General features: G+C 35.6%; 1 long non-coding RNA gene across 1 annotated transcript; it reads right to left on the reverse strand.

Moving 5' to 3' along the window:
• On the reverse strand, positions 1-3,497 carry LOC107814478 (uncharacterized). Its single transcript, XR_012702080.1, has 3 exons — positions 3,338-3,497; positions 1,401-1,653; positions 1-675 (listed from the first exon to the last, which is right to left on the reverse strand). It is a non-coding gene; the product is annotated as an uncharacterized LOC107814478 (long non-coding RNA).
• Positions 3,498-17,843: the final 14,346 nt, after the last annotated feature.

The following is a 17,843-nucleotide window of genomic DNA, read 5'->3' on the forward strand; positions in this document are numbered from 1 at the left end:
AAACTGAATCCATCCAAACTTTTGCTAGCCAAATAAGCAAGTTATCTTTGTGTATAACAACAACAACAACCCAGTAAAATTTCACAAGTGGGGTCTGGGGAGGGTAGTGTGTACGCAGACCTTATCCCTACCCCGAGGGAGTAGGGAGGCTGTTTCCGATAGACCCTCGGCTCAAGAAGACTGAAATTTTATCCTAAGAGCATCCTAAAGCTATGGCCTAGTAGTCTCTACAATTCCAGCTTAATAACAGCATTCTAAGAGCCAGAAAATAGACGGAAAAGCAATAACAATAACCAGTAAAGCTATGGCCTAGTAGTCTCTACAATTCCAGCTTAATAAACTTCAAAAGTCTGATCATGTAAATCACAACGAGAAAAGTTTTTCAATACACTGCTACTTAGTGCAGTAGTGTTATACCACTCCAGCTTCCTAGAAAGGACCAAAAACGAACAAAGAAAAAGGTGAGACTTTCTACGCCTTACGCTTAGAGCCCTTTGATTCTACAGACCAAATGGGGGGGATGATTCTGTATTCTTGTTTAGGTGTTTCCTCCTTCTTGACTTCATCTTGTTTCCTGGTATTATCATCGTCCTCCAGGATGTCCTTTGAAAATGCATTAGGATTTGCCTTGATACAACTCTGAAGAGCGACAAAGGGACTAACGCAGTCAGAGCCCTACAGTCGGAAATGAAGGTTTTTCACATGTTAGAAGCATGAAAAGGGAAAACGAATAAAACGAGTAAGTAAAAGACTGAATGAAAACTCATGTTCATTTCCATTATCAGTTCAAAGAAAAATTTTGAGCACTTCTCTTTCAGTGTTGCGTATGAATGACGATGACAAAGCTTTCTGATCGTAATTCTTACATAACACCGAACTAAGCTTTCTGATCGTAATTCTTACATAACATCAAAGTCAATTTACCATAAGCAAGCAACCAAATTTTAGGACATCAACTGTGGAGGCCAATTTTTTAGGTCAAGAATGATCTTTAATGCGTGGTATTGTCTACCGCCGTTCATAGTAGTAACTTGTTCTAGACTATGGAGAAAGGAAACCTGAACTTCTCTCAAGCAGAAAACAAAAACCACACATAATCTTAATTTTTGGACCAACTTTTTTCAAAAAAGAAAAAATAAAGACACACACATAACATTAATCTTTTTCTCGTAATATAGAACACAGTTACACAGAAATAGGCACAACTATAGCTTAATAAGCTGATCTATGGTCACCATGTTATAACTTATGTGGCACTTAACAACCTTGGTTCATAGAGGAATATCAGCTCCCTGAAATTAAATTGAATTAAAAAGATGTGACGAATATCTTCACGAGAGATGAGATAGATGCACCGATTGTAACTCTACAAATAGCAAGAAGCAGACAAATTCAGTTACCTTTTCTTCAGCCGTGCTCTTGAGAAAACAGAGGAAAGCATCTGAAAACTGGTTGCCACAGGGTCCACTCAGTAAATGAGCAATGCAAGGGCATTCTAGGGCTTTCTGAGCTTTATCGTCAATGGACTAAAAACAGAGTTTCAGTTTCTTGAGCAAAGAGAAGTAACAAATTTCAACTTTTATTGAGCAAGTTTATGATCCGAAAAGCCTGAAGCAACCTCATTCTCACCATCTTCACCATATGCTGCAGCTTCTACAAGACGAAAGGAAGACTATTTGTGAAAATTTCTTAGGAGTCTTTAAATTTTACAAATATGGTTCAAACATCATTAGGAAGTATTCAATCCATATTGTTATTACACGGCGCTCAAGACTTTGGAAATAACTAATTAGCATACTTTCACTATAGATCTGGTATACACCTTGATGTTATACAAATAGATCAACTGTAGTTACTGGATCCAAAGACAATTTGTCTCTCAGGAATTTGGGATAACGACAAACACTTATAGAGACATAGAGCAAGAAGTAGAGATAGTTGCAAAAATCAGATTGCAGTAAGAAAACAATACATGAAAATAGCATTGATAGCTACTCATATGGGAAGTGAAATCAGAGCTTTATCAATGTTCCAATCAACAAATAGTCAATCAATTCTGACTCAATCCCAAACTAGTTGAACTTGGCCATAATGTTAAGTCTCAGTACACAGAAAACATGCATTAGATAGCCAAAAATGAAAGTCAATTCTTTAATGATAGCAGGAAAACTGCATTTTTCAATATTATCTTCCTTAAATAGCAACTCCATCATTTCGCACAAACAAAATATTGACACCGTCATGCATATAACTTTCATCGTAGTATCGACACATAAGAAACCACATATTCAACAAACCAGCCCCTTTACTCCCTTTCCCCGACCACCGTAGATGAATCCACATTTCAAGTCCAAAGGTGCAGAGTACTACTCTAAACTTTGTCAGGCAGCCCGATATACTAAACTCCCGCTATGCGTGGGATCTGGGGAAGGGCCGGACCACATTGGGTCTTATGCACACAACCTTACCTTGCATTTCTGCAAAAGGCTATTTCCACATCTTGAACACAGTGACTAGCTGGTCACACGGCCGTAATATTTACGGTTGTGCCAAGGCTCTCCTTGCGCTCAAGTCTTTGCAAATACTATATAATTCAAAGAATAGACATTGAAACAAAGGTTTCTTTCCTTTTCTCTCTTTTTCTTATTTTTTATTGGTCAATGGAGACAAAGTATCAATACCAACTAGTTGGTCACAAAAGGCCAATTTGATTAGAGATAGTGTAGTGAAACGCCAGAGGTTTAGAGAATCTCTAATTTTAGATCCCTAATTACAAATTATTAAGTAGTGGAGAAATGAACCCAATAGAACTAGAGGATTGATGTAGTCGACCTCCACTAGTTTGATATTGAGGTGAAGTTATTGCGCTTATTAATAACATACGCATATAAAGGTTGAGCCAAAAGCAATAGGTGCAATCAGGGGCGAATGGAGCATACACTTAACCCAGTACTTTCGCCACAGAACATAAATTTATACGTGAATATCACTAAAATTAAAATAAATAGTAGTAGATATAGACCTATAACTTTAAAATATAATGAGTTTAATGCTAAAAACTTTAAATATTGAAACCATAGAATTAAAATCCTAAATCCGCCTCTAGGTGCAATCTCTTAATTCTTTGATTACTACCTTCACTACACATCTCAGCTCTTCTCCAACCCCGTTAGAAGAAAAAAAAAAGTTAATAAATTTGCAAGCCCCTTGTAGTGCAGCTATTAATAAAGACTAAACTTTGATTTTGGATTCTTGAAAAAAGGAATAAAAAATTTATCCAAAAGCAAAAAAAAACAGAAGAAATAAACAGAGTAAAAGCAGAGAATAGAGATGTTACCAGCAATCAAAGAATCAAGAGATTGCGGCGGAGATTCATCAGCAGAGGTGGCTTTCGATGCCTTTAATGAATCAATTTGAGATCGGTTGTCAATGGCTTCGCTCTGCACTTGTCCCATATTTTCCTTAACAATTGAAATAAATTGCTAATAGCAGTAGAAATTTTTAATTAATCTTTTCCAGTGGACTTATCAGAAAGGAAAAAGAAAAAGTCTTGCTATGTCTGCAACAGTAAAATTGACACATTAGTCCATATTCTTTTTTTTTTTAAGTCAAAGTTTTGGTTGTTTTAATCCGTCCTTGATTTATATAGTACTAGTAAATATATCCGCACTCGAAAACTAAAGATTTTAAATAATCGTTCTATTAACATGTGAATGGTAAAATATTTTAGCCATTTAATTTAAATAAATCAAATTTCAAGTTTTTATCTAATTTATTGTTAACACTTGTTTTCCTCTATTTTCCATCACTTTAGAGGTGTTATAACGTTTGAAGAAAGATTGATCTCATGTGCAATGAGTAACAAACGTTAAGACATGTAGTATTTTCTTTGTATACATTATTTGATATATGTATATAAGTACTTAATTTTATTTCCATTCATTAGAGATAAATTTTAATACTTGTATAATTTTTCCTTATTTTAAATCTGAAAAAATGGTTATTACATAAGTCCCCTCTCAACTGGTCTCATAGTTCAAACTACACACCAACTTGTAAAAGTGTATTTTCTATCATCCCGTGATCTCATGGTATAGAAAATATATTTACTCTCCTTAAGCATGTGAGAGAGAAAAAAGAGTTGAAAATACATATATTGATGCATAAAATTTCCAGTAAAATTGTAGGATGAACTCATAACTTTAAAAATACAATGAGTTCAATAACAAGAACCTATAGATAGAATCCATATATCTTAAATTCTAGATCCAACTTTGATCGATGTAGAACCTGTTAATTGTAGCTTATTAAGATTGTATTTTTTCCGGTCTAAGTGTACTTATTCACTTATATGTTTTTTAATGTTGATATTTATGCAGCACGTGTGCACATATTTATATCAAATTTCTCCATTTGGAAGTGCTATGTGGAGCTCTTTGCTTTCCCATAAGTTTTTTTTCCTTAAAAAGATAATGTTTGTGGATGTTCGTGGCCTTACTACAATTATGCCAATATTTAAATTGATTTGCACCTTATTGTAATTTTAGAAACGGCTTTCAAAAGATGGATAAGAAAAGCTGTATATCTTTCCAGTGAGCGCTTCCAAGTGTTTATTTAAGATGTACAATATTTCACTCTAGTTTGAACTAAATAGTTACTTGAAAAAATTATTTACATTCAACTCCATAACTTTTGGACACAGCCTGAACAAATATTTTTCTTCAATCTCACGGAATGTGTGATTACTTCCTCCTCCGACACATATGAAGAACCAAAAATCCACTAACAAACTCACAGTTCGTGCAGATTTTATAGTAGCAAATAATTAAAAGTTCTTTACTTTGTGGAGATCTCAATATAGATAGAGTAAAACAATGCACAACCTTTTGAATATATAGAAAATAGGCGAGGTTAAGTTTGCTTACCTCTTTTTCAAGCTTAATCGGAAACCTTGTTAATTAACTTTCTGATCCATAGTTCCATAATATTGGCTTGCAAACTACCGGAGCAGTAACATCGATAATATGTTGCATTGAAATGCCATTGTGTGAGGCGTTTGGAAATGGTGACTGGTGCTTCTCACATCATAGTTTACGGACAAGAATGTCTTTAACTAAAATCCTTATAGAAATACTTGCATAAGTTGCAAACTGTTGGTATTGCTCCTTTTCAACTTTAATTATCAGTATTATTGCAAATTGTAACCGTTCAATTATTTCAATTGTTGCGACGCTTCGTTCTTTAATTTCTGTTGGAAGAAAGAATTTGTTTTTCCATTATTTCAATTGTGGCAACGTTTCATTCTTTCTTTTGGAAGATAAAGATTTACTGATAGGAAAATAGACTAAAAAGCAAAAAAATGACAAAAAAGATAAATCCCTTTACAAGCTTAAGAGAAGTGCCACATAAGCTCTGTTAAGACCTGCTTTATATATTTATATAGATTGGATCCTAAAACCCTATAGGGTTGGACTATGAAAATTTACTGTTTACAACTTGTATTCTTTGGTTACAAGAATTCCCTAGTATATATGGTAACTTTTGGTTACCCAAAATACATGATATTTTTTAACCTCCCTGATATTTCTCTATTATGAATTATTTGAAGATATTATTCCCTTTTATCATTCAACGTCCCTGATATTGCTCTAACTATCGTCTCTCTCTCTCAAGTTAGAGTTCTGTTTGGGATAAAACAAATTTTTCTCTTTCAAAATCTGTTAGACATCTAAAATAGTATAAGATCCATCCAAAGTAATATTAGGTTTACCATAATCAAATTTTTGCATCTACCCTGTTTACCATATACTCTTCTTATATGACTTCTACAACTATGATGTTCGAAGAAGAGAATATTCTCAACTTTTTATCAAGTTTTCTCAGAATAGGGCATTGTTTGGTGGACTAATCTTTTTCATTGACCTGATGAACATCTCTATGCCCACGATATCCTCAAACAACAAGGCTCCCAAAACAAAAATAGATTAAGAGATAGGTGGTGTACTTTTGTTGCATACCTGTTTAACCAAAAATAAGGACTTCGGTCAAAGCTTATATTAGAAGAACTCGAGTTACTGATAATCAAATAGAAATAGGAATAATTGAGAAATAATAATCGAATGCAAAGTAAATCAATGTATTTCAATAGTATTTCGTGTCTTTACAAATAATCAGTCTTCTCCTTTTATAACTATTTCTAGGTAATACGTTTCGTTTCTACCATAATTGAGCCATTATTGTCAATTAATGGCATTTAATGACATTTAATGTAACACTACAATCAGTAATCATATTTGATTCAATACAGATTCCTTAACGTTTTCCGTATTTAATGCCCAATAGTACGTATCTATACCTTATTTACTATCAGATTCATTCTCTTCCATCATAAAGTGGTTCGAGCGCCTATCCTCCTTGCTTTTTCCCTAAATATCTGCTTGTGCCTGTTGAAGCTCATGCCTCTTTGATTATTCGTCATCACCTATCTTTCTTTGACTGGTCCACGTGTCATCTTATAATGAATTCCATATATAAACTTAATTTTTTCCAATACAGATAGTCCCTCCACTTGCCATTTATTCATCAATAGAATATTTGGGAAGTGGACCTCATTAAAGCGGGAATATTTCCCGCCATTAATTCTTCCCTGGAACTGATACTTCATCTGTCTCTTCCATTTAATGTCCATGACACATGGTGTCTCCTGGTTGGCTCTGCAACCCTTCAGGGCATTTTAAGGCTTTTTTACGGCTTTGTCAATTACGAAGCAACAGTTCTCATTATGATGTTTCCATCATTGCGCTTTTTCCTTTGACGGTTGCTTCTGACTATAAATATAACTTTTTACCTTTGTCTTTTCACAAAAAGTTTAGAGTATTCAATTTTAATTTTCTTCTTCCTCGTACTACTATGTCTTTTTCAAACCCTAACCCTCGGAGAGTCACCATTATTGATAACCTTTCTCTTGCTCCTATTAGAAGTAGAAGAGGATGAAGGCTTCGTAGTTTAGGGTCTTCTTCATCACGAGGCCCCTCTATTCCTTCATTGAGTTCTACTCCACCTTCTAGAACTAGGGGTTCACTTTCTCAAAGATCTTCATCTAGGGACTAAAGAACCCATTGATCCTCTTCGTGAACCTTTAGTGGATGAAAGTATTCCCGCGGAACTATCTTTCTACAATGATAGAGAATCCATCAGAAACCAACTGTCTTCATTAGATCGTGCTAACATCTACCCAACTCAAATTACTGAAGTTTTGATTTCTGTAGTTCGTAGAGATTGCCATTGGAGTCATGACTTCCCCATTATAATCCCCAATACAAACCAAAGAATCACCTCTTATTTAACTGAGTTTTCTTTTGTTTATACATATCCTTTCACGTTGGGTTTCAAACCTGTTATTGACCCAGTTATCCTCGAATTCTGTCATTTTTTCGACGTCTGTTTAGGACAAATTGGCCCTATTGTGTGGCTGTTGCTTGTTTGAGGCATTTGGCTAACATGGCTGGTATACCTTTTATATTTTTTCATTTAATCCATCTCTATTCTCCCAAACTCTTTCGCCAAGAAGTCTTTACTCTACTGGCAAGAAGTAAAAGAGTTTTGGTCAGTCCAAAAGATGATAAAGACCATGGCTGGTACGCCAGGTTTGTTGCTGCCCCCACTGTTGGTTTAGTGGATGATGAAAATGTTCCCTTTCCTGAGAAGTGGAATTTTTCACGTGAGTTTTCTTTTCAATAACTTTCTCGTATCTTTTTCTCAATTTTGATGATCATCATTTTAATTTTCCTTTTCTTTTTCAGCAACCATGGGAGTTGTTGATGAAATTCCCAACTTCCGTGGTTGGGTAAGAAAGCTATTGAATGTTGCTCCAATGGACAGTAGGTCTTGGAAAAACCTCTCTCATCGATTTGGTTGGAATGTGAAAACTCACGATAAGAGTTTTTTTTTTAATAAATTCACTTATTGCTTCCTCCAGATATTATTTTGATCCTTCTTTTTGTCAGGATTTCCCATTCGAGGCATAAGTGTTGAGGCCATCGTAGCTTCCAGAATTTCTTTGGAAAGGGCCCAAGAGATAATTTTGGGTTCTTCATCAAAAAGGAAAACTATTGTTGACCAAGACTCTGAAGAGGAGAAAGAACAAGATGGGGTGCTTTACTAAAAAGGCCACGGGCTAGAAGACGAATTATTTCAGATGATGAAGCATCTCCCCCTCGTTATATTCCTCCCACCAAGCTTGTTGAAACCTCGTTGGTGATTTCTGATGATGATACTCCCGCTGCTGCTCATGATTCTGCTGAACAGCTCTTTGCCCGTGGGTTTGGTAGTGAAAGTTTAGGCCCAGTTTTTGATGAAGCACCCCTTGATTCTTTTTCTATATCTTCTCTTGTGGTACCTTCTTTGCCAATCGTGATTGTTGCTATTGCTGCTCCTCCCCAGGCTGTTTTGACTCCTTCCACAATTCCTCCTACAATTGTTCAACAAATTGAGGTTGGTTCTTCAAGTGGAAGTGGAGCCATGAAACAGGTTATCATCGAGGTCCCTACCGATGGTAATCTTTTAAAAAAATCTGGTAGGGCTGACGTGTGGTTGAAACCCCTAATTGGTCTAATCAAGAGAGCCAAGCTTGAGAGCCATAACTCTTTAACTTGGATGAACGATATAATACAATCATCATTAAAGGTATTCCTTTTTAATGATTTGCTATTTCCTTTTGTTAAGGTTCTTACTTTTTCCTCTTTTCTCTTTTTAGATTAACCTTGTTGGTACAGAAATGATGAAGAAGGTTTCTCACACGGAGCAATTAATGCATTAGTATCAAGTTGAAGCAAACAACTGGAGAGAACAATATGAAAGCCTTCAAATTGACATGGAAGTGTTAGAAGAGAACAAGTGCACCTTAGAGCAGTAGTTGAAGGTTTTAACTTCGGAATTGGCGGTTGAAAAAGCTTCCTCAAATCAAGCTGGTAAGGACAAGAATCTTCTCGAAACTTCTTTTTCTGAGCAACTCTCCAAGGCTAGTGAAGAAATCAGAGAATTGAAAGCTCTCTTAAGTGAGAAAGAAGCGTATACCGATGAACTCGTGCAAACTCTGACCCTGACTCAAAAAGACCTCCGGGAATCTTCTGATAAAGTCCGTTCCTTAGAAAGTTTGCATGCTTCTCTTCAAACTTCTTATGATTCTGCCTTGGCTAAGAATGAGAAGCTCAAAAATGAAATTGCTGAATGGGAGAAAGATTATGAGATTCTTAAGGACAAGTCTGCAATTGAAGTGAGTTGGGCGTTTTTGAATACCCGCCATGATACCCTTGTGGAAGTTAGCCAAGAGAACTTTAACTTGGAAGCTGAGTTAGCTAAAATTAAAGAGACCATTAAAAAGACTCAGCAAGGCCAAGACTTTCTCTCTCCCGTGGCTGAAACTTCTGAACACATTGAAGATGATTTGGGTACGGTGAGTGTTCCATCTCTTTCAAATCAACTTGAGTCTACTACTGCTGGTGATCCTTCTTCGGTTTCTACTTTAACCCTTCAGTGACAAGTCTATGATATGTGATTTTTTTTTCTTTTTTGGTGGAATGTGGTTACAACCCTTGGTCTTATTTGAGGGTTTGTTAAAAACATCAAGTCCCCAGACCTTTTTTCGGGGCGTTTTGTATAAATAACTCTTAGTTTATGACTAAGTTCATATTTAGTCTAAAATTTTTAATACTAAGAAGTTTTCGTAGTTATTTTTCAACTTTTGTTTTGCTCATTCTTGCCTTTATATTTTAAAGACTTATTCAGTAGTTTTCATTTTTATTTTGCAAAATGCTTTTTTAACTCCATGAATGTTTAAATCAATCATGAATTTTATAAAAGAGGGACCTTTTATATGTGACACTTAATAAAGAAGATGTCTCAACTTCATAATGGTGTTAATGTACGACAAAAGAAATAGGAATACACATGTTTCTTGGAATAACTTTGACAAATTTTTATTTGAACTTGGTCAAGTTTTAAATAACACCTTACATGTATTTAAGTAACTTCTATAACTTTTTCGTAACTGTTTTCCTTACAACAGATTTCAAAAAAGTAAATAAAACATAAGGTTTTTATTTATAACCAATTTCAGTACATTGCCTTTAACCTAACTATAATAAGGTTTTTCTTTGGATTTAGCTCGTAACTTTGCTCTGCACTTGACTTATTCAATGAATAAACTTTTCAGGCTTGAACTTTGATTATTTCCCAATCTTCTTTGCCTTCTTTATATTATATAGTCTCCTAAGTGTTTGAGCTTTAAAGTATGAAGTCTCGATCACTTGATTATTCCTCTCATTTGGTCCTTTTCCTGAAAAGAAAAAACATACGGGACTCAGAGGTGCGATTATAGATGAAGACTGCTTAACCCGCCTGAATTTCTATCAGAATAGTTGTAACCCTAGACCAGGAATTTATATTTTTTCACGTGCCTGTCGTGATTCATTATTTAGTACGGGTTAGCTTTTTGCCTATCATCTAAAATCGTTAGTAAAATTTTAACAATTCAAAAATAAAATTTTAAAATGAGGATACCTGATCGTGGGTACTTCTTAGAAATAGTATCTCTTCAGGTGAACAACATTCCAATGTGAAGGTAATATCTTGCCATCCATTGTTTCCAGCTCGTATGCTCCTTTTCCCGCGATACCATAAATCTTGTAAGGTCCTTCCCAGAATGGACTTAATTTGCTCGTATTAGCTGCCTTTGTGGATTGAAAAACTTTCTTAAGTACGAAGTCCCCAATCTTGAAGTATCTTAGACGTGTCTTCCGATGTAGTATCGTTCCATGACTTGTTTTTGTGCTGCCATTCTTATTAATGCAACTTCCCTTTTTCCTTCAAGTAAATCAAGGTTTATACGCATTTCTTATTCATTGGATTCTTCTGACGCTTGCATATACCTCATGCTTGGCTCCCCTATCTCAACTGAAATTAAGGCTTCAGCTCCGTACACTAATGAGAATGGTGTTTCTCCCGTACTTGTTTTTGTTGTCGTGCGGTATGCCCATAAAACACCGGGTAGCAATTCTGGCCAATTGCCTTTGGATTCTTCCAATCGTTTCTTCAAATTGTTGACAATGACTTTATTTGTTGATTCAGCTTGACCATTACCCACCGGATGGTAAGGTGTGGAGGTAATCCTTTTGATCTGCCAACTTTGAAAAAATTCTGTGATTTGTGCGCCAATAAATTGCGGGCCATTATCACACACATTTCCTTTGGTACACCGAATCGACATATGATATTTCGCCAAATGAAATCTCTGACTTCTTTTTCTCGTACCAATTTAAATGCTCCTACTTCTACCCATTTAGTAAAGTAGTCAGTGAGTACAAGCAAGAATTTTACCTTGCCTTTTGCTTGTGGAAGTGGACCCACGATATTCATCCCTCAGTTCATAAAAGGCCACAGTGCAATGACCGGATGCAACTCCGCAAGTCTATGCATGTTATTACCGTATCGTTGGAATTTATCACATTTAGCCACGAAATTTTCCACTTCTTCTTCCATTTTAGGCCAATAATAGTCTGCTCTAATCATGGTTTTTACCAGTGATCGCCCTCTTGCGTGATTTCCACAATGCCCCTCGTGTATCTCTTTCATTACATATTCCGTTTGAGAAGGCCCGAGGCATCTTGCTAAGGGTCCACTGAACATTTTTCGATAAAGATTGTCTTGCTTTAAACAAAATCGAGCAACCTTTTTTTGAAGCGCGTGAGCTTTTTTCTTATCTTTAGGGACGGTACCATACTACAAAAAAAACAACAATTTTGTTCCTCCAATCCTAGGTTAAGTTATTGAAATTTACCTCATTTTTGTCTGGATCGAGTACTGAATGAAACAAATGAATTATGGAGGCATTTTCATTGCTCGTCACGTCTGCCGCAGATGCGAGATTGGCTAGGGCGTCTGCCTCGACATTTTCATCTCTTGGTATCTGCGTAACTTTCCAGGTTTGGAATTGCCTAATTAGATCCCGTACCTTTTCTAAGTACTGCTGCATTCGTGCTTCCCTGGCTGTATAAGTCCCCAGCATTTGGTTAACTACAAGCTGCGAATTGCTTTTGATTACAATGTGATTAATGCCGAGTTCTCGTATCAGTTCTCAACCTGTAATCACAGCTTCATACGCTGCCTCATTGTTAGTTATAGAATGGTATTTTATGGCTTGTTGAATGGTTTCACCCGTAGGTGGTACCAAAACAATTCCTAAACCTGCCTCCTTCACATTAGATGAGCCATTAGTAAATAAGGTCCAAATTCTTGGATTAGACTCGTTGAACACCTGTAATTCTTTTTCTGCTTCTAATTGCATCCTTTGGCTAAAATCAGCCCAAAATATGCTAACACCTGAGATTTTATTGCGGTTCTGGGCTGATATGTGATGTCATATTCACTTAATTCTATGGCTCATTTGGCTAACCTACCTGATAACTCATGCTTATGTAATATATTGCGCAATGGATAAGCAGTTACTACGGAAATAGGGTGGCATTGAAAATAAGGCCTTAGTTTTCTAGATGCCATGATTAGTGCAAGTGCAAGCTTTTCTAATTGAGGATACCGCATCTCTGCATCTAATAATGATTTGCTAACATAATAAATTGGAGACTGTTTACCTTGGTCTTCACGAACTAAAACAGCACTCACCGCTACTTCTGAAACAGTCAGATAGATGAGAAATCTTTCCCCAACCTTTGGTTTTGCGAGCAATGGCGGATTTGACAGGTATGTCTTCAAGTTTTTGAGTGCTTGTTGACACTCCTCAGTCCATTCGAACTGATCTTGCTTTTTTAAGAGCTGAAAAGAATTTAAAATATTTTTCTGATGACTTGGAAATAAATCTCCCCAATGCTGCAATTCTTCCTGTCAATCTCTGCACTTCTTTTTTACTTGTAGGCATGTCAGTAATTTCCTCAATGGCTTTAATCTGCGTGGGATTTACTTCAATTCCACGGTTAGAAACAAGAAAACCCAAAAACTTACCTGATAAACGCTGAATGCACATTTCTCGGGATTTAGCTTCAAATTGAATTTTCGTAAGATCTGAAATGTATCAGACAAGTGCAATATATAATCCCCTGATTGTTGAGATTTAACGAGCATATCATCTATGTAGACCTCCATAGTTTTTCCTAAATGTTCTTGGAATATTTTGGTTACCAATCTTTGATACGTTGCACCAGCGTTTTTGAGACCAAAGGGCATTACTTTATAACAGTAAGTCCCCCTATCTGTTATAAATGAAGTTTTTTCTTCATCTAGGTGATCCATTTTGATCTGATTATTCCCTGAATATGCATCTAAAAAGCTTAACAATTCATGTCCTGCAGTAGCATCAATCAGTTGATCTATATGTGGTAATGGAAAAGAATCTTTAGGACAAGCTTTGTAATGATATATGTAATCTACACAAACTCGTCATTTGCCATTCTTTTTCGATACTACAACAGTATTGGCTAACCAATTAGGATACTTTACCTTGCGGATAGACCCATTTTTAATAGTTTTTGAACCTCATCTTGAATCACCTGATTTTTTGAAGTCCCCTGATTTCTCTTCTTTTGTTTGACGGGTGGATACGATGGGCCTTCATTTAACTTGTGAGTCATTACTCCCGGGGGTATTCCTGTCATATCAGAATGGGACCGGGCAAAACAATCCACGTTAGTTTTTAAAAATTCAATCAACTTACCTTTCATGTTGTGGCTTAGGGTGGCCCCAACGTAGACTTTCCTTTCAGGTCATTATGTAAATAACTCTACAGCCTCCAGTTCTTCAATCGTTGTTTTGATATTTTCGTTTTCCTCTAGTTCTTGAATGGAATCGTGCCTTGAGTCCACATCTGCTCGCCCTTGTTCAGTTGAGGCTTGTGTTGTGGTATCCTCAACTGGATTCTGTAATTGCTATTTTTCTTCGTTTCTCGTATTTGAGTCTGCTACAGGTTGATGCTCCTGAATGTCGTTTGATCCCCACGGATTTGACGTATTCTCCATGGTGATGGAAATTTAATAACTTGATGTAAGGTAGATGGAACATCATCTATCTCGTGAATCCATGGTCTCCCGAGAATCATATTGTAAGTCATTTCCATCTCTACCATCTGAAATTTCGTATCTTTCACAATCCCTTCTGCGAATGTGGAAAATGTTACCTCCTCTTTTGTCACAACGCTTGAATTGTCAAATCCAGAGAAAGTATGTGCCTTTGGTACTAGCTTATCTTCAGCTTACATCTCGTTTAGTACTCTTAGCAAAATAATGCTCACGGAACTACCTGGATCAATCAAAACTCGTTTTACATTAGTATCATGTACACATAGAGATATTACCAGTGCATCGTTATGTGGAGTTAACGCCATCCGCATCTGTATCATCAAATGTCATACTTTCTTCCTCCAGAACATGTTGGACCCGCTTCCCATGAGTAATTGTAACTTTAGAAACTTTATTGGCCGATGTGTATGCCACGTCGTTGATTCTTCGCCCCCGCTTATAACATTAACGGTCCTTTTGGGAGAAGGAGGTTTCAGGGGCTCTTGCCTGTTTTTCATGTATGCTTGCTTACCTTTTTTACTAAATAATTCGGTGAGATACCCTTATTTTAATAGATGGTTGACTTTACCTTGTAGGAATCTACAATCTGCCGTTTTATGACCATGATCGTTGTGAAATTCGCACCAGTGATTATGATTGCGCCTGTTTGGATTTGATCTCATTTCTTTTGGACACTGCACCTTATCACACGTGCCTCTTAATACCGCTACTAACTTTGAAGTGCTGACATTAAAATTGTAACCGCCAAATCTTGCCTTCAAGTTCCTATCATCATCTTGTGTCTCTCGTGTGTTTCGATCGTTCCCAAACCTTGATGACGAACCCGACTCTCTATTCCTCGATCTATGATCATACCTTGAATTATCCTGCTTTGATCGTGAGTCTTTTCCTATTGGGCCCATGTATGGTTCGTATCTATTTTTACCAGACCTTTTTTCGGTTTCTGCACATCTTGAACTCACTTTCTCCTCTTTTTGGGATCAGGAGATAGTATCTTCTTCTATCATTAGCTTCGTGCTATATCTGTTGTAAACGTCATTCCAAGTTGTTGCTGGAAATTCACGCAGATTTTCCTTGAGTCGTCTCGTGGCTTCTGAGCTTTTCTCATTCAAATTACTGGCGAAAGCCATAGCTGCCCAGTTATCAGGTATGCGTGGTAACGTCATTCTTTCACATTGGAATCTATCCACGAACTCTCTAAGCAACTCTGAATCTCCTTGCTTGATTTTGAAAATATCTTCTATTCTTTTTTAAACTTTTTGAGCTTCCGAGTGCACTTTGATAAATGAATCTGCAAGCTCAGCAAAAGAATTTATAGAATTTTCGGGTAAAAGAGAATACCATGTCAATTCTCCCTTGGTGAGTGTTTCACCAAATTTCTTGACCAATACTGATTCGATTTCTTGCTTGGTTAAATCGTTGCCTTTCACACTAGTTGTGAATGCGGTCACGTGGATCCGTTGTGCCACCATACTTTGGAATGTCAGGAATTTTAAACTTCTTCGGGATCGGCATCGGAGCAGCACTAGGCTTCCATGGTAGTTGTGAGCACTTATCCATGTCTATTCCTTTGATTACAGATGGTACTCCAGGTATTTGCTCTATGCGATCGCTTTGCTCCTTGAGCTGCTTCTGCAAGGTTAGAACTAAAATTTGTAAATCAGAATTAACTATGTTACCTAGTTCTCCATCACGAGACTCGCTTGGAGTTCCACCAGTGCCTGAGTTAACGAGCCCAGAACGTGGGTTTTCCAAAGTATTCTGATTCGGAGTTGGTGTTGGTGGTGCAACTGGCAATTGGCTGGTAAAAGCTCGGAGAGCATTGCTGACTTGTTCAACAATGAGATTTTTTAAGGCATCATCGAGTGCTTGTTCGTTCACAACTCCAGCATTTTGATTTGCCTCGAATCCGTTTTGATTTGCAACCCCATTATTTGTTTCAGAGCCATCTGGAGTTCCTTCTCGTGACTGACGTTATGAATCACGCGGTGAGGGAAGTGGGGTCCTGTCACCCGCATCATTCTCCTAATGTTGAGCATCTTGTTGGTTGCTGTCATTGGTATTCGACATGGTAAGTTTTTTTATGAAAGAATTGATTAAGAAAGTAAACGATTATTAGAGTCCCGGCAAGAGAACTAATTTGTTTAACCAAAAATAAGGACTTCGGTCAAAGCTTATATTAGAAGAACTCGGGTTACTGATAATCAAATAGAAATAGGAATAATTGAGAAATAATAACCGAATGCAAAGTAAATCAATGTATTCCAATATTATTCCGTGTCCTTACAAATGATCAGTCTTCTCCTTTTATAGATGTTTCTAGGTAATACGTTCGTTTCTACCATAATTGAGTCATTATTGTCAATTGATGGCATTTAATGTAACGTTACAATCAGTAATCATATTTGATTCAATACAGATTTCTTAACGTTTTCCGTATTTAATGCCCAATAGTACGTATCTATACCTTATTTACTATCAGATTCATTCCCTTCCATCATAAAGTGGTTCGAGTGCCTATCCTCCTTGCTTTTTCCTTAAACATCTGCCCATGCCTGTTGAAACTCGTGCCTCTTTAATTATTCTTCATCACCTATCCTTCTTTGACTGGTCCACGTGTCATGACATGTTATCTTATAATGAATTCCATATATAAACTTAACTAGTATTAGTACCCGCGCGATGTGCGGACACAAATATCAAATTATAATTTGAGTTATTGGAATTACCTTAAAATTTAAAACTTCAAGATAACATGTTTCTTTTTATTTATATTTTTATTTTATATCTGTAACAATCTAACTCCTTGATTTAGTGCTTGTATTTTATTTTGTGGTCAATATTAAATAATACTAAACATATCACGTTTGTGATATGTTTTGTTTGAGCATATTGTTTAATAAAATTCTTACTACCACTTTATGTTTCACTGCAAATTCGAATAAGTCTTATCCTTCTACATTTTAACCAAAACAACTCTCTCTAATCTTTGCTTATAGTTATTGCATTATCTATTACTTAATAATGTTATATTCATGTGATCTTTTATTAGCTTACCAATTGACTTGATATCTTGCTTATTACCCTTTTGATAAACATATATAAATATAAATTTTTTTATTCCTAAAATTTAATTTATTTTTGTACTTTTATCCTCTTACTTGGAACTCTATTTTAATTTAAATCTTTCAATAATATTTTTGAGTATTATTTAATTATTTAATATACTTATACTTAATTAGTTCAAAGTATAAATATTCTCACACTATCTCTATTTTCCTCTTTATACATCCTCTTCCCTACTATGAATTTTTAATTAGTTTTTTACATTAATATTTTACCAATAAACAAAATATATAATATCACATTTTATTTTAAGTTATAACTTTGAATTAGTTTAAAATATTAATAGATAATTTTTTTATTATTATATTTTAAATCTATTGAATTTTCTTAATTGTTTTTTGTATCATGTGTAATTAAATTTTCTTTCTCTTTTAACGTTAGGATATAAATAGACTTTAATTTTCGTTCATAAAATTACCCACACGAGATATTTATTTTGTATTTCCTTAGTTTTAATTTGTTATCCAATTTTTAGTTTTTATCTAGTAAAACTTTAATTTTGTAGTCCTATCCATAGTTTGAGCATTTCATCATAATTTTAATCTAAATCTCAAGTTCAATCGTCTTTCCCTTCTATTTCTAATATTAAATATTTTTAAATTTTTTATTATTGTTATTAAGTTACCTAATATA

This window comes from Nicotiana tabacum, chromosome 18 (genome assembly GCF_000715075.1).
Source record: "Nicotiana tabacum cultivar K326 chromosome 18, ASM71507v2, whole genome shotgun sequence".
NCBI lineage: Eukaryota > Viridiplantae > Streptophyta > Magnoliopsida > Solanales > Solanaceae > Nicotiana > Nicotiana tabacum.